This window comes from Ambystoma mexicanum, chromosome 3p (assembly GCF_040938575.1).
Source record: "Ambystoma mexicanum isolate Mex_15411 chromosome 3p, UKY_AmexF1_1, whole genome shotgun sequence".
NCBI lineage: Eukaryota > Metazoa > Chordata > Amphibia > Caudata > Ambystomatidae > Ambystoma > Ambystoma mexicanum.
In genome coordinates this window covers 153,673,766-153,699,546 of record NC_090925.1, presented here as the reverse complement: position 1 = coordinate 153,699,546, position 25,781 = coordinate 153,673,766, and the positions used below count along the sequence as shown (strand labels likewise).

Sequence of the window (25,781 nt, the reverse complement as noted above, 5' to 3'; positions counted from 1 at the left end):
CCCTCTTCCCAACTAGTATGACTCTCGTCCCCTTCACCTTTATCTAAGGTCAGTTTGCTTAAGGATAAGGCTCTATGCTCAAGGCTGAATGAATTTTCCTCTCTGCTTCATGATTAGAAGACCAGGGTTTGATCTCCCTTCCCTTGGCTTCCCGATTTGTTAGCCAGGCGTTATCAATTCTGTCTCCGATACTTCCTATATCAAAGTTCTCTTATATGGCCCCTCTAGATGGACTTGACGTCGCTCCCTTTAACGGAAGGAAATCTTCTATAACTGCCCCATTGTATTGCTGTACTTGGCTCCATTCGCTCCTTTTGAAGGCGATTAAAATAAAGCTCCCACTGTCTCCTCTAATTCTTCGTCTAATTCTCTTTGCTTTCTCGCTTCCCATCTAACTCTCTCTTCTTCTTGTCTTATCTCTTCTCTCCTTGCTTCTGCTCTCCATCCTTCCTCTTCTCTTTGTCTCTGTATTCTCTTGTCCCTTAATTTCTGTGCTTCCTTCTCTTCTCTCTTCCTTTCTCCTCTATCCCGTTCTTCTATTGCTCTCTGCCTGTTGTCATGCTTTCTTTGCTGCTCTGCCCTTTCTTCTTTCTTTTGTTGCTCCTCCTGATACATCTGTTCTCGGCACTGTCTACGCTTTCTTTTATGCTCATCTTCCTTTAATCTCTTTTCTCGTTCCCTGCCTTTTCTATCCTGTTCGTCCTGATCTTCTTTTTGCCTTAATTCCTCAATGCTTTTCCCAACTAGCTTGAGTAATATCTTTCCTCCCATCCATTCGTTCTGGACAAGCGTTACCTCATGAGCTTTATCCTTTTCTCCTTTCCATCTCTTAATCTCTCGTTCTAATTCTGTCTATATATTCAATCGCTCGCTTTTCTCTTCCTTGTCCCGTAAGATCTTAAAGATCTCCTCTTTTCTCTTACTCTACTGTGGACTATCGTCACTTCTATAAGCAGGCGATTCATATAATGGATTAGTATACCCTGTCAACGCTTTCAAGTTCTTTAAAGGATACAACCTATTTCTTCTGTGCTATCGCCTTTTCCTTCCGGCGAGGTAAGGAGAGCTGAGGGCTCAACATCTACCTCCTTACACTGATTAAGCATCCACTTCTCAGGTGGTGGATCCTCTCTCTCTTCTTGATACAAACCTCTAAAATAGCTAACCTTTTCTCCAATTTATTTCCTGTGTATGCAGTGTGCAAGTATGTGGTCAAGTGTTGCAATACCGCTTTTGTCAATGATCCCCCCTTGTGGCCATGGCATTGACATCTTATCTGTCGTGCCTTTCACCCATTCCGCACTATAGTGTTTGAGCTTGGGCATGTGCTTTGGCAGTGTCTTGCATAAATGCATCAAAGGAGTGTCTCCCATTGTGACGAGTCTCAATGGACTGTCAATACTTACCAGAGTTTATAAAATACCTTTAGAAAAAATATATATATTGAGAGCGCTCCAACAATTGCCACTCAAAACCTCTATTTCTCCAATTTTCTCTGCCTACCTCTGGATTGGTACCAACCACTTTCCTAGATAGATAGACTTTATCTCAATTCTTTTCACAACTATTCTTGTTGCTCTTCGACACCTTCATTTAACACAAATACATAAACAGACAGACTAGTCGACTCTTCACATAAAAAGCACAGTGATCACCCTTATTCTTCTAAGCAATAAATAATACTCTGATCACAGAGTTTAGCTCGTCTCCTTATGCAGACCTGTCCTGCACGTAGCCTGGTTTACTCCGACTGGAGTGTGAGACAACCTCTTCTGACCCTCTTGCGTCAGACTTCTGGGTGCTATATCTCTCTCTCTTTTTACACAATATTTCCTGTTACACCCATTACTCTTGTTACTTTTTAAATTATCACAACCCCGTCCCCTTACTTTGCCATACCCCTCAGTCTACTCACCATTTGTTTGTTTGGCTTAAGGCCTTCGGTATCGTCTCATCCTCCAATTGACCACTTTTGCCTTCCGTCCGCAAAGCACCTGTGGAAACCAGGTAGGGATTTTGTCAAAGAGGGACCCTGCCCATTGTCTCGATTTTCTTGCACGTTTTCTATAAACCCGCGATCCTCCGGCTAGATGGCGTAGGATGGCCGATCCTCCGAAACACTGGAGTTCTAACAGGTCGATGGGTCTTTTTCAACCATCCGACACTGCTACCACGTGAACCTGGGGGTCCTTAATCAGTAACATGTCATGCACAGGATGGGATGCAGAATAACTCTTACACCAAACAATAAGACCCACTCAGGAAGTTGGCAAAGTCTCATCTGACTGTTTCAATATTGTCTAAAACAGGGCATTACAACGGACATCAACGGACGTTAGCTTAAGTTCTCTCAAACATTTTGCTTAAAAACATATTTATACACTAAAGATTAATCATACGTGATGTCATACTACGTGGCAAACAAGAAAAACCTACGGAGTGTTGTGGTTGAATTAAGGGGAACATCTAAGTATATTTGCAATGTAGGAACGGTTGTGATTGGGTCTCTACAGTTAGGTGGACAACTTATGCCCACCCCTAGTGCAAGTCATCTTCATCAGTTATTAAGTACACAGTATATCATTGGCTCTCCAACTATAAGGCCCCTCGTTATATATGGCCCTCTACAATTGGTTGGCACTTTTGTGCCCTTCTGGAACATTTGGCTCACTAGCAGCACGTAAGCTGGTACCCCATGTGTTAGTGGGTGGACTTTGACTGTGTCTCCCCACCCAATTAGCCCAACATCTCTCATCGCTCTTGCCTTCTGCCATTCAGATTGTCTTTGAACTTGGCCTTGCAAAGTATCTTTGCTCCTGAGAATAAAAGCAAGTGTGAGCATGCGCTGTCTCACTGCATGCCCACCTTCTATTTTCATCCATAGACCACGTGACAGGACACGTGACAGGAGAACGTCTTTTGGCCTGTTTTCTAGCATTTAATTGTATTAAACGAACAAACTTGGCACCCATGATGTTCTTTCTTTGCACCTTAACAAGGGATGATTCAGCTTCTCACCTTCACTTTTCTTCAAGGATAGATAACCAGTTCTTGGCCGCTCCAGCCTTTGACACCAGGTCAGACAGCTCTTCCATGCCTTTCCATACTCTTAGCTTCATATTGCTGCGACACAGCTTTCCGATCCTTCTTTCTCCGTGGATATGAGCGTACTTAATGTGTGACGCTGATGTCCAGCTTCTATATAATGGCGGCACCGCCTGCAGTCTGTTAACTACGTATACTAGCCTTTATGATTAGTTAATCTACTTGCTTCATCTGTACAGTTATAAAACAGCTTGCATTTTCTGCAGTGCTCTTCACACGTGTAATCTTCACTTTGCATATGAAAGTTACTCGATTCTATACATTCTCTTCATCAGCCACTCTTCTCAGTGCGTCACGCTAATTTCTTGTGACGTCATCGACTTCTCTTTCTCTCATCTTCATATTCCTTTGGGGATCTCCTCTAATAGATTGTCATCTCTAGGGGAATACATCATAAAGGGTTTTCTCACAGAAACCTTTTCTCGAAGGCTCTCTCCGTGGAATAGGTACCATCACTGGTGTTGTGCATGTTGCTATTTCTGGCTTCCAACATATAGGAAGGATGGGGGCAGGACTTCCTGAAGAGGCATTCAGCTGCTCCTCTACAGTGGGCATATTTTAAGACTGATATCCCATACTGATTATTGTATGATTATGGATTGTATCATTTTTGTTAAATAGTGCAGTGCTCAGACTACCTCTAGACATGGACCTAATTTATGTAAGAAGCCTCAAACCCTATGTTTTTTTAAATCCGTTGCACTCTGTGTTTTTAATGCACATGGTATTGTTGCTTCTTCCAGGAACTCTTTGTGTCTATGTTGCCACCAAAACTGCGACTTATACAGTACTGCGCATTTGCACCGTACCTAAATTCCGACTGGTACGGTGCAAATCCACAGTATTTTACACCGACATAGGGGAGCAGGTGTTGCAGAGATGTAAACTTTTTTTTTTTAAAAGGTCCCTATGGCGTCAGCTCCGATCCATGTAAGTGGGACGGAACTGGTGTCGCAGGGATAGGGGGAAATCGGCGATGAAGGGAGCGGGCATGTGGATGCGGGCAAAAGTGATCTAGGTGATCACTGCGCCTCGCCTTTTTTGCATTCAACCTTTTTTTTTGTCCGCATTTTCGGTAGCAGAGCGATTACATAGATCAAGGCCCTGGTATCAAAGGAATACTTCACTTGTGGAAGGCTGAAGGGTATTCTGAAAGCAGCTGATTGGTCTCAAGAGCACACATTCTACAAGTCACATCACCAAAACATTCCACAATGTTCTCACAAACTGACAGAGATGCTTTAACCTTGCATAATAGGAGGCCTGTAATCTTGCTGTAGAATGCCAATTCTAACTCACAAATGATGAAAGGAAGTTTAAAAACTATTGAAGACCCAGCAGCAAGAATAATAACACCCACCCACACTTAAAATGTGCTTGTTATTCTGCTCTGGGATGCATTGATTTATCAACCAAATGTATGAGGGAAAGGAGAAGTGCTCAGCATCATTTCCACTCCGCCATGGGATGTTATACATTTCGGATCATTTCCAGCTCAGATGCGGGTGAATTCTTAAGTCTTTATGTGAGAGGACTTTGTGCAGGGTGTGTTTATTACAGTAGATGCAATCCCTTTAGTTTGGAGAGGAACTGACTCCATACGTAAGAGATTAAATATATGTGTATAAATGTACTTCATGCATTTATTGCAAACAAAAGTATTAAATTGGCTACTATTTAGTTCTGTTCAATCAGTGCCTTTGCTGAAACAGCTGATGGAGTTGTACATTATTGTTTGGGGAAATGGGCTAACACTAGAAAATGATCCAATTGCATTTTCATTAACATTTTATGGATTTGACATGGAGTCCTGAATTGGAACTATTATCTTGCACAGGATCACAAGCATTTGTTAATGACAGTTGCCTCTGTGCTCCCCAGACGCTGCTTGGGTTCATCAGGCACTTGTAGATCCCCACGATCGTCTTGCGCTCCTGAACTACAACTCCCTGTAGTTTTGTAGTCCATTGCGCTTTTTAGATAATTATCAGGCACGTAAGCGCAGGCGCGTCAGGGACCAGCTCGTCTGCACTGGTATTTATTCCCTGCCCGCTGTGCTCTCATGCTACTTCTCATTTTAATTAGCGTTAGTGTTGTATGAGCTTTTATTTTAAGCATTGTACTTAGGCCTGCCCTGCTCTATCTGTGTGAAATGCCGGATCAAATCAAATTTTTTTAAATTATCTTCTTTTAGCCTGTTATTTTTAAAATCATTAACTTTTAGGCTTATTGAATTGTATCCTTTGGTGGAAATACTACTGCCTGACATTTAGTTGCCTCTGTGTTCCCCAGACGCTGCTTGGGTTTATCAGGCACTTGTGCTTCCCCTCGAATGTCTAGCCCTCCTGAAGTACAACTCCCAGTAGTTTTGCAGTCCATCACTCTTTTTAGATAATTGTCAGGCACGTCAGCGCTGGTCCGTCAGAGACCAGCTAGTCTACGATAGTCCGTGACAGAACGTGTTCTATCCGGCTGCCATATCGCTCTCCCACCCCACCTAATTAGTTCAGTTGTGGAAGGGGAGGCGTTGAACATAAGGAAGCAGGTGCTTCGAAAAGGTAGGACTGCACGCCCTAACCATCAACAAATATTGGGCCGTGCTGTGTACGCAAAACAAATCAATTACCAGCATTGACTCAGAGGAAGCTCCCATGGCTTGAGACCAAGGACAAGTCTCGCAGTCCTGTTCTGGATTAGTTGTAAAGGGCACAGAGTGGAGGCAGGTATATTTAGAAAGAGGCTGTTACAGTAATCCAACCTAGAGAGAACCAGAGCTTGGGATACAGTGAGCTTCTGAGGAAAGGACATTAAATGCAGAGTACCTCTGAGGAGGTGCTGTAAGACGTTTGACTTTTTAGAAACGTCAGAGATGTGGGTGGAGAAGGAAAGTGTGGAGTCAAAGATGACCCTGAGGTTCTTAGCCTCACAGGCAGGGTTAGGAGGAGGGCCAAGGGACGCCGGCCAGAGAGTGAGGGGAAAGGAAGTTGAAGGTGTACCGATGAGGAGGATCTCAGTGTTGTTGGCATTTAGACAAAGATCGTTGGCGGCACACCAATATTGAATGGCGATTAGGCAATCAGAGATGAGGAGGAGAGGAGGTGGCCAGGGAAGCCTGAAAATGAGTGTCATCAGCATAGCACTGGAAATGTTAGTAGAAAATGGAAATGCAGTAGGCGAATGTTGCCAGGTATTGGTTGAACAGCAGGGGCGAGAGGTTAGACCCCTGGGGAACACCACAGGTAGAGAGGGAGATAGATGATAGGAAGGACCCAAGGTCGATCAGAGAGGAAAGAGGTCAGCCAGGCCGGACCCTGATTGGTGATAACCAGGTTGTTACTGAGATGGTTGAGCAGGGTGGTATGGATGACCGTATCGAAGGCAGAGGAGAGATCAAGTAGGATGAGGACAGAGGGAATGTTAGAGTCAAGGTTGGAGAGCAGATCTTCACGGATGTTCAGGAGAGCAGTTTCCGTGCTTCTGGCAGCTCTGAAGCAAGATTGGTGGTGATGGAGAGAGCCAACAGATTTGGAATGAAGGTTAAGCTGAGAGATGATCAGCTTTTCCAGGAGTTCACCCAAAAAGGGAGTAATGGAAATTGGGCAATAGTTACCCGGACAAGAAGGATCAGCTGTGGGTTTCTTGAGGAGAGGATGCACAAGGCAGTGCTTCAGAGGGGAGGGAAAAGATCCAGAGGCAAAGGAGAGGTTGCAGAAATCGGCAAGGGCTGGGGCGAGGGTATCAATGTGGTCCTTAATGGTTTTAGAGGAACAGGGATGGACCTGTTTTGATGAGGCTTTCATATATCAGACTTGTCTAGCGACCTCATCAGGGGAGAAAAGAGGAAAGGAGGAGAAAGAGAGAGGGGGTAGCTGAAGGAGGGTCAGCAAGCAGAGACTGAGAGGAAAGAGAAGGGGGAGCGGAGGAGAGGGTGAACAAGATGTCCTGGGTTTTAGAGATAAAGTGAGAGTCAAGGGCATTGCAAAGAGCCTGGGAGGCGAAAGGAGGGGTGGAGACTGCAGCAGGGTTGGCCAGCTCCTTACAGATTTTAAAGAGTTCGGCCGAGTTGTTAGATGCCACAGAGACACAGGCTTGAATGTGGACTCTTTTCTTGGTGCGAACAGAGAGTCGGTATTGCCTTTGGAGCAGGAGGAAGGCCATTTTGTCAGAGGATGAACAAGAAGCCCTCCATTTCCTCATCCGCCTTACACTTACGTTTAAGTGTAGCTAGGTCAGAGTCATACCAAGAATTGCACTTGGCTTTGGACTTCAAACGGATCCTCATGCACCTAGAGTAGCAGAAATAGAGGAGTAGAGCAGGGACAGTGCTGTGTCAGGGTGTGAGTCAGCCCCGGGTGGAGGGGAGGGGGGGAGAGGTGGCAGCGAAAGCCTTGACATACACACACTTCATGGGCCAGATGTCTGAGAAGGTGGGTGGCAATCTTGGCATAGGCTTGGCTTGAGGGGAGGAGGTGGAGAGTGTAATATCTTGGTACCTGAAGTAACCTGCCAGCAGGTAAGATATTTGTAGGTTTATTGGATGTTAGTTGCCAGGAACAACATTGGCATGTCCCCTCAAGCCAGCATAACTCTAACTGTCAAACATAGAACCCAGCTTCAGAGAACAACACTCCAACACTCCACTCACCCTGACATCACAACATTCCAAGTTACAGTGATGTCACCACCTCACCTCAGATGCATCTCATAACACTTCTCCCTCCTTCCTTTTCTTGAACAAGGAGAAATTCCACTAAATCCACCACTCACATAAACCCCTGCATAACACGTGTGGCCGGCACGTAATGCACCAACTTACCCAATTCCACTGGCGACAAGAAACTGCCACCCGGAGCTTGCCTATAACCCTGAACACTCCAAGAACACTCCAGATTATGACACAAGGGAATGTGCTCAACCATAAAACCATATGACACAACAATACTTACATGGCACTACCAAGAAGTACTCTCCAACTGTGCCACCAACTCATTGGACAACATAACAACCCGTGTCAACCAAGACACCCAACTCCAACTCCAATTCCAACTCCACTCCTCCCTCTAAAAACAAAACAATGAGGAACCCAACGCAATCTAATAAGGGCTAACTCCTCCCATAAACAGAACTGGAAAATACCCTCGAGAAACGAAAACAATAAACTAAGCACATCCACCTGTCCCAAGCTGCCCCTTGGAACCTAGATCCTGCCATGACCCAGCGTCCACACAGATAAACTACCTAACACTCCTAACCCCCTGTGCACAAACATCCTTCCGCCCTAGTCTGCCCCCTAGGACACCAAGGCTGCCACCCCCGGGCATGAACCTCCCAGCTCAAGCAGAGCAACAACAAGAACAACAACATAGAACAGTTCACTACAGCACCCCCGAAGGGTACCCCAATGCCACAGAACACCTAAGAACCCAACCCAAAAGGTTGCGGAAACATAACCACCCTGAACCAACACAATAACTGATCTCAACCTAGGACCCCTAGTCCAGCCAACTGCTCAACCGCAGCACACCCACTAACACCACGGACCCCAGGTCCAGCCTACTGCACAACCGCAGCACCTCAAAACACCATGGACCCCTGGTCCAGCCGACTGCACCAACGCAGCACACTCATTGACACACCATGGACCCCAGGTCCAGCCAACTGCACCAACACAGGACTCCAAAACAACTTAAAGGCCCACATTTTGGATAATGAAATGGGCACCTAACGCACATATGCACACACACTAACACATGAACATTAGCATAAGTGCAGTGACATAAATGATAGAAACTCACCAATTGCAGTAAAACATTACAGAAGATAACTGTAGGTGCAGCTGAATACATTACATTGGAAATGCATTTTGGCAAGATAAATGCTGTCATATATAAGGCATAAACCCGCAAGTGCACCCACCCACGAGTCCATCCAAAACCCACAAGTGATAAACCAAACCTGCAAGAAACCATCGTTAAGCATTTAACAATTTCCGTTGAACTCCTATGCAGAGACATACACTACATGGTCTTTACTTGGACACCCGAATCCCCGAGTCCAAAGTCCCCAAAAGTTCAGTCCCACCTGAATGAATTAAATTCATCACAAGAAACTAATGCAATTTCGGATGCAATGATGCATGAAAGTGCTCACGACATGTAAATAACACATAAAATTTCAATTTAAGAACTCAACACAACCTCACACCTAACACACTCAGATACAACATTCAGCGCGCGCATACACTCTCACTCACACGGGCCCATGCAACTCTCACACACTGTAAGCAAACACAACCGGTAACACAACAAATTCTCACTAGTGAAGTAAATTCCCTATACACAGGAACGTCCTCCTGCTCGCATCGAGTTGCTGCAACATCGGGCCTGACTCCTCCATGCCCATGCATCACAACTACTCCGGTCGCAGACCACCGCCAAATCCTCCGTTTCGCCTGGTCTGATAGAACAGCAGCACCTTGAATGCTCCTCGCTGCGTCCCCTAGACGCGAGATCAAAGTTATCTGCAGAGAACCCGCGTATCCCCACAATGGCCCCATTCATGCCATAAGGGTCATCCACGACATCAGCATTGACCAGAAGTTGGGATCGCCGAACAACATCCGAAGGATAAACCGAAATGCTATTACCATGCCGCGTACTCGCAACGCAGCACAGTCCTTCCTTGCGTTCTAGCAGCTCACGCTGGAATGCATGACACGACGGAGTAAACGTGACCTCTGATGCAAACTGAATCCACTGGTCTACCATACATCCGCGTTCCAGCTCTTCTCGCTGGAACGCATGACACGTGGAACGCCACGTCATCATTCGCTTTGAGTCACTGCTGGAGCAACATCTCCCCCGCATACAAACGGAGCAGAATCCCCAAGGTCCGCAGCACCAGGAAACCTCTGCCCGGACGCCTCCTCCACAGCAAACAAACACGGAATGGCGAAACCACCAGGGAAGCTGACACCTCTGCTCCGACACTCCTCTTCAACTCGGCACCGCACTGCTTGGCACCAATTGCAGTCCTGACGCCTGCTTCACTCCTCCGGCAAACTACGGAAGATTACCAACGTGTGCTGCAAACCTCACAGCAGCACCCGATCCCCGTACTGTCCAACACTCTCCACTGGAGCACATACATGAACTTCTCAGGGCACTGCACACCGACCTGTGTGCCGACAAGCACCCCTCAGAACCACCCGGTGACTGGGATCAGGCGGTCCCTTGAAGTTAAAGTGCTCAACTCAGCCCTGCACACCAATAAGTGTGCCGAACAACTGCCCCCAGCACCCCCAGCACCACCCGGTTACTGGGTCAGGAGACCAGTGGGAATCTGTGCCAACCGACACCGCCACCGACTGACTGGACTCCTCAACACAGCACCACCCGGCTTGCTGAAGAGGATACAGCAGCCAGTCAAACAACTCTGGGCCTCAAACTTGCTGACAGCTTCTTCATGGGAACATGGACCAAATGGAGGGCAATGTTTCATGGTTCTGGACTGTCCCCTCCACGACAGGATCCCATCCTCGTAGCCAGTGTAATATCTTGGTACCTGAAGTAACATCCGGGCCAGCAGGTAAAATATTTGTAGGTTTATTGTATGTTATTTGCAGGAACAACATTGGCATGTCCCCTGAAGCCAGCATAACTCTAACTGTCAAACATAGAACCCAGCTTCAGAGAACAACACTCCAACACTCCACTCACCCTGACATCACAACATTCCAAGTTACAGTGATGTCACCACCTCACCTCAGATGCACATCATAACAGAGAGATGTGAAGAGAGAAGGCAGTGATCACTCAAGTAGAGAGGAGTGATGAGGGAAATAGAGAGGGGAGGCCAGAGGAGATCAAGACATCAAGTTTGTGACCAGCAGAGTGAGTCGGGCCAGAGGGGAGGATAGAGAGGGAGAGTGAATCGCAGAGGTCACAAAAAAGCGCAGAAGAGGGACAGGGAGAATCAAGATGGATGTTGAGGTTACCAAGGAGGAAGAGTTGAGTGGGTGAGGCCAGGAGGGAGGAGGAGAGATCGGCCCACTCTGAGAGAAAATAGGTGATTTGACCAAGGGGGCGGTAGAGATTTGCAACAGTAAGAGAGTGGCTAGGAGAGAGAGAGAGCCTGCAGACAAGGCATTCGAAAGAAGAGTAAGAGTAAGAGTTGGGATAATAGAGGCAGGAATCCACTCAGGGAAGATCGGGGCTACACCACCTTTGGGGCAGGTGGATCTGGCCGTGGAGAAGATCTTGTAGCCATCAGGGAGGAGAGTGCCAACGCTCGTGGCAGAGCTGGCCATGAAACATGTCTCGGTAAGGCCGAGGACATCAAGGTCAAGTTCTTCTAGGAGGTGGCAGATGTCAGAGGAGTGTTTGACAGCAGAGCGAGAGTTGAGAGTGGCAAGATGAAGAAGGTTGCCAGACTTAAAGACCTTCCGGGGAGGGGTACATATCAGATGTATGCCAGGGGATAGGGGTGTTATCCTAGATACCGAGGATACCCCGCTTTGCCAACAAAAGAATTTGCAGATGACTACTGAACCCCGATTAGGACAGGATAACGTTAAATCAGGATCCATTAAATTAGTCTTTCTCAACACAAGGTCACTGTTCAAGCACACTATTGAGGTGCACGACTACATCATAGAAAATAACGTTGACATAATGTGCCTGGCTTTTGGACCCATGTGGTCCTATAATAGAACAGGTGACCCCACTGGGCTATGTCTTCTTCAAGAGGAATCGAGTTATGGGCCATGGGGATGGTGTAGCCATTATTTGTAAAGAATAAATGTGAATAAATAAATAATCTAGGCATGTACGATTCCAAAGGTGATTGTAAAGGATGTGAAATACTACACACTAAAATTACTCCTAATCATAATAATAGTGTTCATTTCATTTTACTCTACAGACCTCCCGTGCGAGATGCCCTTGTTTAACAAAAATATTTCTCATCTGCTAGCTTCTATGCAGAAAACAAATTGCTCTAAAATTCTTTTAGGTGACCTACATTTATTGAGTAGTGATGTGAGAGATAAGAGAGCTTTGGATCTGGAACAATCTCTAACCAATATGAACATCTTTGCACACAATTCTGATCCCTCGCATACAAAGAGTAATACTCTATACTGACTTGCTAGTGGAAACATCAAATTGACAGATGTGATCCAAGAGGTGCTAGCCGCCAACAAAGCGAAAGGCCAAAATCATTCCTTTCTAATGATAGTGGGTGACTTCAATCTACAACTGGAGCCGATCAAGTTGCTTGAATGTCTTTGGGCAAATCAATATGAAGCCTGGGATATCCCTGACCTGGTGGTGCCTGCCACAACTTTGTTGCACCCCCTGGCAGTCAACACTTTGACAACCTTGTACAACCTTGAGCTTAGAGCTTGTAATGAAAGGTTTGTTATAGATCAATCAGCCAAAAAAGCATTCTTTGGTCTGAACGGCTCCTCCCTAAGTGACTACATATTAATTTCAGCGTCAACCTGGGCACGGGCAGGTGAGTTCAGTGAAATCAATAGGTCTGAAAGTGACCACTGTCCGTTGGCCTGAGTTGAAGCAAAGTACATATACATCAATCTTGGCCAATGTCAAGGTTATCTGTAACCCAGAAACAAACCTCCAACTGGGTCTTCAATGAATTTGAAAGGTTGAAAACAAATGTGCTACCATATGTATCAGGAACGGGGGAAACATGAGAGTAAACTTGTTATTGGGGGGGAATGGTTTGATGGCCCCTGTAGAGAGGCAAAGAGAGGTGTAGAAAAATGCCTTAGAGATCCATTGGGGATAGATTGACAACAGCTCTGTGCATTGAGAAAAACCTACTCAACGATAGAAATACCAAAGATCTAAAAGGGAAATGGTAGGTACTGCACAACGCCTGGCAGTCGAGAAACAATGTTTTGTTCTGGAAATTTGACTCAGATAGTGATCTTAAAGGGGTACTACAAAAGCTAGATATCATAGGTGGAGATAGATGGAGGGCACAATACTGTATTCTTTATGCAGCAGAAGGAAGGTGGTTCCAATATCAACCCAATATGTATCACGCTGCAAGATATAGAAAAAGCTCTAGCCTCATCCATAAATGGAAAGGCGGCTGGCCCAGACCTAATACCATTGGATCTTTACAAGGACGAGCCTAGCACCTGGACAGTTATACTACTCCAGGTCTTTAGGGCAGTGATATACACAGGCAGGATCCCAGATTCATGGCATAGGGCAGTCATCATCCCGGTATACAAGAAGGGAGGCAGGGATAGCCTGGACAGTTTTAGACCTATATCTCTCTTGGATGGGGCCGGGAAACTGTTTGGAAAAATAATCTTGAAATATCTCCAGATATGGGTGGCCCAAAAACGGAAATAAGTATCCATCAGGCAGGCTTCCAAAAGGGGCGGGGCACGATAGACCAGTGTCTCATGTTATATTTAATCATCCAAAAATCTACGGTCTTACTAAAAAGGTGCTTGTACGTCCTTTTCATGGACCTTAAGACAGCATTTGTCCCGAGAACTATGGAGGGTCATGCACAAATGGAAAGTACCAGACCACCTGATAGGTATCATATCAGCCTTATATTCCAAAACAATATCCTGTGTATGGTACAACCTGGGCTGCAAGCAAACTACATACTGTGAGGTGGCTCTGGGAGTCAGGCAGGGCTGTGCCCTGGCCACCTTCCTGTTCAATCTATATATAAAAGGAATTGTAGATGAGCTAGTGGGGGTGGGGGCATGACTGCCCGAAGCTGGCTACAACTAAGATCCCGGCATTATTCTATGCAGATGACGCAGTGTTAATAGCCACAACCCTGCAGGGCCTTAAGGAATCTCTAGCAATCTTACTAAGGAAGTCTAGGGAGCTGGGTCTTGGCAATAATACGGCCAAGACAATGTCAATGGTTATTAAACCAAAAGGCGGGAAGAGGGTCACCCTCCAAATTATGATTGACAACCAGGCAATAGAACAGGTCGAAAGCTTTGACTATTTGGGGGTGAGAATTCAGGCAAGCCCCAGATGGGCCCACCAGCTAGCCAGGGCGGCAGCAACAGTGAATAAATATAGTGGAGCAATCTTGGCCTTCTTTAGTCATCACAGGAGTGGGGCAATTTCACCGGCATTAGAGCTATATCAGAGGCAGGCGGTTCCAGCAGCACTTTACGGTTCAGAGCTATGGGGGTACGAGAATGTAAAGACCCTCCTAGTAAGAGAAAATAAATGTATTAAACTATTGCAACTACTGCCAAGTGCTCCATCGGCGCTGATGCATATGGAATGCGGCACATTCCCTCTGAGCCTATCCATTATCTACCGGCCTGTTTCCCTTTGGGTCAGATTGTGGTGACACCAGCACTTGAATCGTGTAGCGAGGCACTGGTACATATTATGTAATTGGAAGGCGCAAGTGCATTGAAATTGCTCACCCACATTAAACATGTTTTATTCTAATTGAATATGGGTGAGTTTTAAATGAGCCAGGCAGGCTCTGTAATCTGAGCTGGAACAAAATTAAGCACTTAATAAAACAGATCTAGGGATATGCTAATTCTAGAAGCCTCAAAGTTAAGGTTGGGGACCTATTTAGCCCAGAGACACGCATATGGTTGCAAACCCTATCTGGACCAGATTAGGCCTGCCACTGCAAGATCACTATATTTGAGGGTAAGATTAGGTATACTGCCCATCAGTGCTTTTACCGCCAAATGGAATGGCCTATGTGGTGCCCTCGAGGAGTCAATTTCACATTTGATATTATTTTGCAAGCCAGTCCAGCGGCTAAGGTTCGTGTACCTGAGGCCCATCCTGCTGGAGACAGGGATCAAGTCATGGCAAAACGCTGTGGAATTCTTCGTTCAATCAATTACCCCCCCAATTGTGGATGCTGTGGCCTGTGTTTTGCATAGAGCATGGATCCTGAGGAGGAAAATGGTAGCACTTCAACTGGACAACAGGCTGAGTCTATCACTCCCCTGATGCTCCAGTAATCTCTTTGGGCAGTGATGTCAGTTTTGTTTTTAATATCTTTTATCTGTGATACTGATCTTCTGTACTGTGATAACTGATTGTGTGATTTTAATGAATTTTGATCTTATTTAATTTAACCTGAGGACTTAATGACGAATAAAAGTTGTAATTAATAAAAAGATATCATGTGAGTGACATGTGGGAGAAGGAGCAACAAAAGCAATTTCGGAGAAATCAAATTTGTATAGGTTTTCTTTAATCAAAATCAGAACAGCGGAAGGTAAATTATCAAATAGCATCATCATGTCTTCTATAGAGCTCCATAAAATAAAACCATAGTAGAGATAATGGCATGTAAAGGTGCAGTTGTAAATTGAGCGTATTTGCTTGAAAACACAATGGCCCAGCAAGTATTGAAAACATCAAACATGGTAACCATGGCAGCTTCCATAGTATGTAATGTATGCCTTAGAAGACAGACATCAGCAAACAGAGGCCAGGTTTGCCAGCTGCCCCATCTCATCAGAATCACCTTCCTCCAGTCCTGCTCTTTAGGTAATGGGAAGTCACATGGTGGGAATTGTAGGACAATGGCTGCAAAGTGAAGTTGGCTGAAAAGCCTGGACTGGATTAAAATAATACTGATGACAAGGGACAGTTGGCACTATGTGATGTCAAGGGTTGCAGGTCATTTGGTCGAAAACAATTGGTCGACTGGACAACTGGTCGAATCAATTTGGTCGAAAACCAAATGGTCGAATTTTTTATTTTTTTTATTTTTTTTTTCCACACGAAAACCCACAAAACACATATATAAATAAAAATAAAAAAATTCGACCATTTGGTTTTCGACCAAATGGCGTCGACCAAATTGCAGTCGACCAGTTTGTAGTCGACCAAATGACCGGACACCGATGTCAAGAATACCCCAAAAGGGGGCTTTTAGTTTTCTGACACAGTGCAACAGAACACAGGTCTTACATGAAACATCACACCATATTTAACTCGTAGTGTGTGCTTCAGCAGATAAATAAAACTCTCACAGGTGAGGTGACAGAAAAGTAAACAGTGCTTGCATTTCTATGAATGTTGGTATTTAGAACACTAGATTTACAAGAAGAAAACAAATCTATAAGTACCTAAATTGAGGCAAGGACTAGATAACCTGTTTACACATAACATGGGGTATCTGGAGATCTTTGATTCTGTCACAGTGTGGCGCACCACAAAGAACCACACTGACTCCAATAGCAAGTCCAAGGGTGCTTATTTACATTCTTTACAGATAGGATAGCCATATCTCTTGTGGCAGAGGTATCTGGGCCTGGTGGTGCTTGGGCTATTTGGCACTAGGGCTGGCCCTCCCTTTCTCAGGTCTACCCCGGCCTTGTCCCCGCCTCCCTAACCCAAGGAATCCCCATCAGGGATGTTAGTAGCACTAGGATCGGTAACCCCTATCTGTCTCTCACTTCCTGGGCTTCACGTGTTTTCCCTAATTGTTTGCAACCTGACTCCCTAGGGATCTTCTAACTTTCCCTCACCTACTACACTTAGTCTCAAGGAGTAATGAACGGTGCCCTCTTTCGCCCAGTGTCATGCTCACTCCTTTCACACCCTCTCATACCTGACCTTCACTATACTGGTTGCTTAAGCTGTTCTCCTCTCACGTCACTGTCCCTCCAATCTCTCACTCTGCCCTTCCACCTCCACCCATTCGATCTTACTTATTTTCCTACTCCTGTTCTTACTATCGCTTGTACCTCCACTTACCCCTCTATCTCCATTATCAACTCTTCCCTCCTTCCTCCCACTCTACTTCCCTGCTTCTTACTATTCCTCTAGTTGTAATCTTATTCTCCCACTCACTGTCGCTCTTCCCACTCGCCCTCTACTACTGTTCCTACTCTCTTACTACCACTATCCCTTTACTACCTTTACTGTTCGGAAACACTCAGGGGTATGGTGCACTGCTCACCCCTCTACTAGCAACTACCACTACTATTTATTTCCTTCACTTGCTACTCCCACTGCCTACTATCTTTACTCCCAGCTACTACTAGTACCTCTGCCACTACTACTACTACTCCGCTGCCCTACTCCTACTCTACCTCTACTACTCGCACTCTCCCCTCTCTCACACAAGCACTCCACAGACCCTTTCCTTGTAACCACCTCTGCACTCCTTTCACTCTCTGGTCCTCTGGTCTCTCGGACGTCCTCCACTGCCTCCTGTCCTCACACAACTAACCCAAAGCAAAGCATTCACATAAACTTACCTAAATACCCACCCCCTCCCAGGATTGGCCACTTACCTTAACAAATAGCTTACCTGACTCCAGGCGAGTGTGACAGGGGTAGGCCATGGGAGATCTTAAAAGGGCTGGTAAGCCCCACCCCTTTGCAATATGAAACCTGCTTGTGTCCGTGGAAGTTGTATTGCTCATGGCCTGCATGGCCTTTTAAAGTAATAAAACTCCCTGGTGGCATAGTGGGGGAAATGCCTCTCTAGATGCCTTTTATTTCATATAAACATAATCCCTGGTGGGTTAGCGGGCCCTTTGCTGGAGGCAGGCTCCAGCAAACATAATCTGCTGGAGGCAGCCGGTGTTGTGATGGACGAGCACCCCTTGGTGCCTCGCCTATCCTTGTTACTCCTGCTGCCGGTGTTGTGGCGCTTTTCGGCACCCATTGCCAGGAATGCACCCACAATCTCCGGTTTGTTCCTGGAAGCAGTGAAGCTCTCCCTGTTCCTGCCACCAGCGTCCTCTTCTACCTGGGGCAGCTGACCCACTTATTTCTGTAGGTAAGGAGGCCTGCCTTTATTCAGGCACACCTGTAGGGCTGGGGTGGAAGGTGGGAGTCCACCCCCACCTTTACAGGGCCACAACGCTGGCCCTGTCACAATTCAGTATACTTTCATGTATTAACAACCCACATACACATGATCACCATATAATACAACTGTTTGACTCATTCAAAAATGTATACTTTAGCAATGCCCTCACTAAAGTGCTTAGAAAACGAGTTAAGGGAAATTATTAAAACTGCCTGCCCACATTTGACAATGCGGGACTGGTAGCAGCTGACACATTTGTGTGTGTAGGTGTCTTGAGAAGCACTTACCACCACCTTTAGGCTATTTCAAAGTGCTGCTTCTTCTATGGACAGGAGAAACCTGAAAAATATCGCCAAAGTGGGGGAGACTTAAATAGTAGAAAGGCATGGGGGGCGTGGCTTGGCGCCATGGTGAACGGTCGGGTCCGGTGAGAGCTCCCGGCCGCGACCGCGTGTTACCTGCAATGCCCCAGTAAAAACAGGCTAAAGCGAACAAAATCGACGTCCTACAGAGCCGGGAGGCTCCGGCTGCCCATGCCTTAATTTCGCCGCTCTAAACGGGAGTGGGACCGAGCTGGAGCTGTTTTCTCCAAGCGAGGGAGTGGCAAGCTAAGATGGCGGACTGTGGAGCGGCACAGTGAAGCCCCTTCCGACGTTCGAGTGGAGTGGGAACTGGGGGAGCCCCCCCTCCGATGCTCACAACAACCGATCTGGCCGCCAGCATCCCCTGCTTGAGGAAGCATCGACATCAAGGCTTAGGAGTAAATTCAACCACGAAAGCAGTAGTCTTCGCGTCGGAAGACTGGCGGCGGCTGATCCCCGCCACGGGAAGCAGCAACGTAAGACTCCGAAGCATGAGTCCTGCGTGAGACCCGCGACTGCCTGCAGCCGCCCGCTTCCTGGAGGACTATCGGGGGAGTAGTGATGATTGGGGTGCCCCCGTCACTCCTTAGGGTCTTTCGCTGAATCCCTCCTGAAGCTTACCAGCACCTTCACCACCCCGGCCCGAGAACACAGCTGAACCGCCGCAAAACTGGACCTTGAAAACAGTGGACACCGCGGCCGATTGCTAGCAGTGGCAGCGGGTTGATCCTCGAATCAAATCTCCCTCATCCGCTGTCTAGGACCTGTCCTTTCCAGCCTGTGATTGTCTGCTATCTGGAGGAACTCCGGGGGAGCATTGGGCAACCAGGGCGCCTGCAGCACCCCGCAGCGCCCTCCGCCGGACCCCGTGGACAGACGAGGCCCAAACGTCCCCCTCCAGCAACCACCAACTGAAGGCACGGGACCCGGCCTCCTCCGATGAGGGGGGGGTTGTGCGGGGCGCAGTTGGGGAGAATATCAGCAACTACTGTGACGGTAGCATCTGCAGCTGCGGGTCCCCTCAGCGCAATGAGCGGGCCCCACCTCTGAACGAAGCCCTACGAACCTGCTAGCTAGCACCGGCGGCACCTGAGCAGGCCTGCAGAACCACAGCAAGAAGACCAGCCGCCCTCATCAAGTTCACCAGTATCTCTCCCACGACGCCTGCTGAGTCCCGCGATTGCCATCTGTAGCACCGAGGCCAGCCACGGAGGGGACCCCCCTCCTCCCACTGTGCTTCCGCTGGAATTCACTGACTTCCTACTTCTCCCACCCCCCCCGACGAAGCCTAGAGCCCCTCCTCCGGTGCGGACACGGGGGAGATCGGTGGAGGCGGTGGATTGAGTCCTGCGAGGGGGGGTTGCCTGTGGTTCCCTCCCTCCCCTCCGGGTCCAGTGGACCCATTGGTGACCGTGGCTGCGGAGGGTCCGTGAAACCCGTGGTCCCCATCATCCCAGCTGGGACGGGAAGCTTGGAAGTTCCTCTCCCTGCAACACATCACAAATAATGCCTCCTGGAGTCCGAGAGAATCGTATCCTCAACCACCTTGACGTGGCAGAGGCGGGCTCTGGCACCCTGAGGAAGGTAAGGCGGCACCTGCCGCATTACGCATACCCTAGCACGAACCCCGCTGGGAGTGAGCTGGACCCCAATCCTGAAGGGGAGGCCATATCCTTCCACCCTCGTTGGGCCCCCCTCTCTACAGAAGTACTACGCAACCAGCATAGAGTGGTTCCTCCTGAGAACGGCCACGGCCCTATCAATTTCCACCACTACCATTACGGCCACTATTGACGCTCCAAGCCACGGAGGACACAGGGGGTGATCAGCCAACCGGCCCCACAGCAAAGTCCCCTCTTATATCTAAATCTGCCTGGCCAGGAAGCTAGGGCCAAGAAGAAGTCCCGTTCCTTTACAACAATCCACCCCGGGTGGGGGGACGTGCAGGGGCCGGCGGAGGGCGCAAGGGACAATGTCCAGGAACCATAAAAAAACAGCCAAACAAACAGACATTGCAACCTTACTATCTGCCAACATGGGTGAAAAATCAAAGAAAGGGGAGCGAAATGACACTTCTTGTGCCCCCTCGGAGCACACCACGGAGTCGCCAACCCAAGCTGTGACCAAAACGGACCTCCAGGAGCTACTCTCCGCCATAACTAAGGCGTACCAAAAAGGGACAGAAGAACTAAAAGGCAGAATCTCCTCCCTGGACAAGAGAGTGGGGGAAGTGGAATCTAGAACAGAAGAAATCGAAACCACCCTGACTGAACACAACTTCGAGATAGGGGAGGGGGCGGACAGACTCGCTGCGCTGGAGGCCAGGTGCGAGTCCCTCGAGAACAAACAAGAGGGGCTGAAAATAGGGCTAGACGCAACAGTATCCGCTTGAGGGGAATCCCGAGTTCTGTCCCCGACAAGGAGCTCAACGCTTATGTCAACGACTTATTTCGCTTCATCATAACGCTCCCAGATGGAGCTCCTCTGGAACTGGACAGGGTCCACAGAGTTAGAGCCAGACAAAATGCAAATGTTGCGCTGGATGTCTTAGCAAGAATCCACTTCTATAAGGTGAAGGAAGAAATCATGCAGGAAGCTAGAAGTGAGGCCCGAATCCACTTCCGTGACGCGGAAATATCCCTATACCAGGACCTAGCAGCGACTACCCTCGCAAAAAGAAAAGCCCTTAAGCCACTCGCCGAATGGCTGCGTGATCGGAAAACAACATACTGCTGGGGCTTCCCCACCTCTCTACTCTTCAATTGGGAGAGTAGGTCTTGGTCTATCCCTTCTCCTAGAGAAGCCGAGAGATTCATGAACCCGGAGAGTGAAGAGGGGGCCCTCCCTGAAGTCGCCGAGGCCCCTGGGAGATCCCGCGGGGACTCCACTAGAGCCTGGACCAGGGTCCCTGGCCGCCGCAGACCCCGCAGCCCTTCGGGCAAGCCAAAAAGGGACAACAACCACTGAAGGGGCGACCTAGAACATTCGTACCACACGCTCCCTCCTGGCCCGACTATCTACCCACCTGTGAGGGGAGACTGAATTACCGCAAGTTGCCTCCATCACTTAAATCAGTCAATCTCAACCTGAATGTTTACTGGCCAAAGGAAGAGGCAAGGTTTGCCTCCAAGAAGAGTTTTTACACTGGTCCGGCCGTATGCCCCGTTGGTTGAAGGGTGGCCCGGAAACCTTGTTATTGTTGGGTGGGCGGGGGGTGGGGAGATAGGGGGGGACAAGGAGGAGAGGAAATCATCACGAAGATGGAAGGACAGAGAACTTCTTCACGCAAAGACAAGGAACAAGAGAGCTTCAGGGAACAATTCGAACTGACCGATGTGAAATCCAAAAGATGGGCTCGCTAGACAAGACCCTAACTATTACAACCTGGAACGTGCAGGGGCTTAATGCACCTAGAAAGCGGAGAGCAGTGGAACACAAACTAGACCAACTAGCAGCTGACATTGTCTTCATCCAGGAATCCCACCTCATTGCGGACGATGAAAAGCAACTACGGTTCTGGCGCTTCCCAAAGCGCTACTTTGCCTCGGCCACACAGAAAAAGAGAGGCGTCGCTATCCTGCTAAAAAGAGACCTCCCATTAACACAGATCACTATCAAAAGAGACCCCGAGGGCAGATTCCTACTTTTGAAGGGCCTCCTAGTGGAGCTACCGATCACCTTGGTGGCCATCCACGCGCCAAATAAAGAGCAAGACCAATTCCTTCACAGCCTCCTCCCAACTATCACGACCTTCGCAGTGGGCTGCTTATTAATTGGAGGGGACTTCAACCTCCCCCCGGATCCAACAATGGATAAGACGCTCCCAGCTTCGAGGGACGACTTTATTAAATCCCTGGCCCTGGCGAAATTCCTGCGGGAAACCGAGACAATGGACATATGGAGATCCCACAACTGGAGAGAAAGGGACTACACCTTTTTCTCGCACGTGCATAAAGGCTACTCACTGATCGACCTCTTGCTAGCCACGAACAACATGGCCCCCTGTGTGGAGAATATCCAGATTGGACCAATCGCAATATCGGACCACGTGCCAGTCACGATGGCGCTGCTTATCCACGGGGCCCCGGAACCTAACCAGCGGCAATGGAAACTGCAAGATTACATCCTCACCGACATAGCGGCTAGCTCGGCCCTCACGGAGGCGATTCGGAATTACTTCACCGAGAACACAACCCCTGACTCCTCAACAGCAACAGTGTGGGATGCCATGAAACCGGTGATCCGAGGGGTGGCAATGGATTTGACAGCCAGACTCAAGCGCCAAAACCTACTGAAGCAACAGAAGCTCGAGCAAAGACTCACAGAACTGGAAAACAAACTCAAGGCCCGTTACATGAAAACAACGCACCAAAAACTTAAAAGAATTAAAAGGGAGCTCGAGATCCACCTAGCGGACCGAGCCGCCAGAGCATTAACTTATACCAAACAATACTATTACCTGAACAGTAACAAAGCGAACCGGCTCCTAGCACACAAATTGAAAAAGCTTCAAACCAGGAACCACATCCAATCCCTGCTGGATAAAAACGGCTCCCTACACTATCTGCACCCCGAAAAACTCGAGTTAATGGTGCAACACCATGAAGAAATCATGGCAGGGCCTCCGACAGCTACCTCTGCCATTACCCAATTCTTGGCCCTAATCCCAAAGAAACAGCCACCCCCACCCCTAGCGGACTTAGAGGGCCCTATCTCAGAGGAGGAGGTCAGCGAAACGATCTGTCACCTGAAGAACACAACACCCGGTCCGGACGGGTTATCGGCAAAATTCTACAAAAAGTTTGCTCACCTGCTAGCACCACAGCTGGCAAATCTATTCAATTCATTCCTGTCCACTGGCTCCACGACTCTGTCTATGAATGAGTCAATAACAGTACTGATCCCTAAACCAGGAAAAGACCGAACACAATGTGCTTCGTATAGGCCCATAACGCTCTTAAACAACGATGCGAAAATATTTGCTAAAATCCTAGCAAATCGGCTGGCCCCCTCCCTCCCAGAGCTCAACCATCCGGACCAAACAGGATTCATCCCGGGTCGGGGTACCCAAGACAACATCCGCAGAACCATCAACATCATTGAGTCAGCGAACAGACTGGGCACAAGGCTCGCAGTACTCTCCTTAGACGCACACAAAGCATTCGATATGCTCGACTGGGGCTATGTTGGGAACATTTTAAGGCACTTTGGCTCCGGCCCGAATTTTGCAAAGTGGGTCCTAGCCATCTACCAAAGACCTTCTACAAATCTTTGTCTCAACGGGGCCAAATCCAGTAGAATAAACATAACCAGAGGCACTAGGCAGGGATGCCCTCTTTCCCCACTCATATTCGCCCTATCTATGGAGCCATTCGCGGAAAGGGTCCGCCGAAACGCATCAATACTCGGCCTAACGATTAAAAAAGTATCCTAGAAAATTGCCTTATACGCGGACGACGTGCTCCTCACACTCACCAGACCAGAAGAATCAATAAGAGCCCTATGGCAAACGCTCGAAGAATTCCGAGTAGCATCGGGATTCACAATAAACATCTCCAAATCAGTTACACTGGGCATAAATATCCCAAGAAAGTCCAAATCTCACCTCGAAGCAGAGTTCCAAATCCCCTGGGCAAGAAGTAGCATCAACTATCTAGGAGTTCATATACCCAACAAAACCGAGAAGTTGTACAAGACAAACTTCCCGGCACTCTTCAGAGACCTGAAAAATGACATCAACCGCTGGAAAAATCAGGAGATCTCCTGGTTCGGCCGAACTACTGCGATAAAAATGAATCTTACGCCACGGCTGCTATACTATGCCCAAGCTCTGCCGGTGTCGATCCGGGAAAAGGCCCTGCAAAAGCTGCAAGGAGAGGTTCTGAATCTAGTCTGGGAAGGAAAGAAGTCCCACATCCCAAAACGTATCATGCTCCAAAGTGCTGCCCTGGCCAGCCTAGGGATCCCAGACGTGTCAAGGTACTGCCTCGCGGCCCAACTAGCCCCGGCCTTCGCCTGGAAGCTCCCCGCCAACCACCCTCGGTGGCTACAACTAGAGGAAGATTGGAGCCAGATCCCACTGGAAGCTCTGCCCCACTCCAAGGAGCCCAAAGGGACCCGGGGCCCGGGTCCCCTACCAGCAACAAGAAACACAGTTGCCAGCTGGAAAGCGGCTGCCCGCCGGTGGAAATGCAGAGGCACAATGGGCCCACTCACGCCAATCTGGGACAATCCTGACTTCTCCCCCGGAATCACACCAAACCAATTCACGGAGTGGCGGGCCGGTGGTTTAGAAACTGTTTCTGATTTCTTCGAGAATGGCCTCCATTTAAACTTCGAAGAGTGTAAATCAAAGTTCAAGATCCAGGAAACAGAAAGGTTCCGCTATACCCAGCTGAGGCACTGGTTATCGAATCCCCAGGTCAGGAAACAAGGCAGCAGAGAGCTAACAGCATTGGAACTCACCCTCTCAACAAATCCCCCAAAACAAATCCCCCAAAAGGGAAAATTTCCGCATTGTACAAAATACTAGATAGAACAGACCCCACAAAAAAAGAACCGTACATGGTGAAATGGGAAGAGGACATCGGGAGACCAATTGAACCAGAGGAATGGCACCACATCTGGTCCCGTGCACTGAAAAGCTCAAAATGTGTGACGAACAAAGAAAGTGCATTTAAAGTCTGCTACAGATGGTACAAGTGTAACTCGGCTATCCCTGCGCAGTGCTGGAGGGGGTGCCCGGACCGCAGAACTCTATTCCACCTCTTCTGGTCATGCCCTAAAGCCACCCTATTTTGGAAAAACATCCTGGAACAAATTAAAACAATCACCGGACTCAACATCCCGTGGGACCCAGGGATCGTGCTACTGGGGGCGACAGGAGAAGGCCAAAATGACCATTGCCAGACTCTGGAAAAACCCAGAGGGCCCGTCTACACAGATGTGGTGGTCAAATGCTGGGAAATTGTTGCAGCTGAGAAAGTCACAGCCATCAGATCAGGCAATAAACCCAAATTCGAACGCATATGGGCGCCCTTTCTGGACTATGTGCAGCAATTCCCCGGGGTGGCGAGGCAACCACCTAACTTTCGCTGGATGGGAACCCAAGACTGAAAAGAACGTACAGATCCAAGCCGGATAGGCAACTGAGCTCCTCCACGCCTCTGAACTGTCACTAACCATCAGTCTATTTACCCTGACCCGGAAGGTCCTGTGCTTTAGCACCCTGCCGAAATCCAGCGAAGCGTCACCTCGAACCCTTGAAATTGTCTCCTTGCCGAAACAGACAGTCATCTGTTCCTAATGTGCACACAGCTCCTTGTCCCTTGTTCCCCCCCCCCACCCTTTCTGTTGTAGTTAAAATTTTTGTTATTGAAGAGAACGCAGGACTGGCTAAGACTTAATTACGCAAAGAGCTGTTCCTTCCACTAAATGTTCTAACAAGTTGGTAAAACATGTAATAATCACAGCTTCTGCATGACTTGTTAT

The 25,781-nt window shown here is 48.1% G+C and overlaps 1 protein-coding gene across 1 annotated transcript in view; it reads right to left on the bottom strand.

Annotated features, from left to right (window-relative positions):
- LOC138579506 (natural killer cells antigen CD94-like) overlaps positions 1 to 25,781 on the bottom strand; it is a 299,761-nt gene that overhangs the window by 113,505 nt on the left and 160,475 nt on the right. The window lies entirely within an intron of this gene.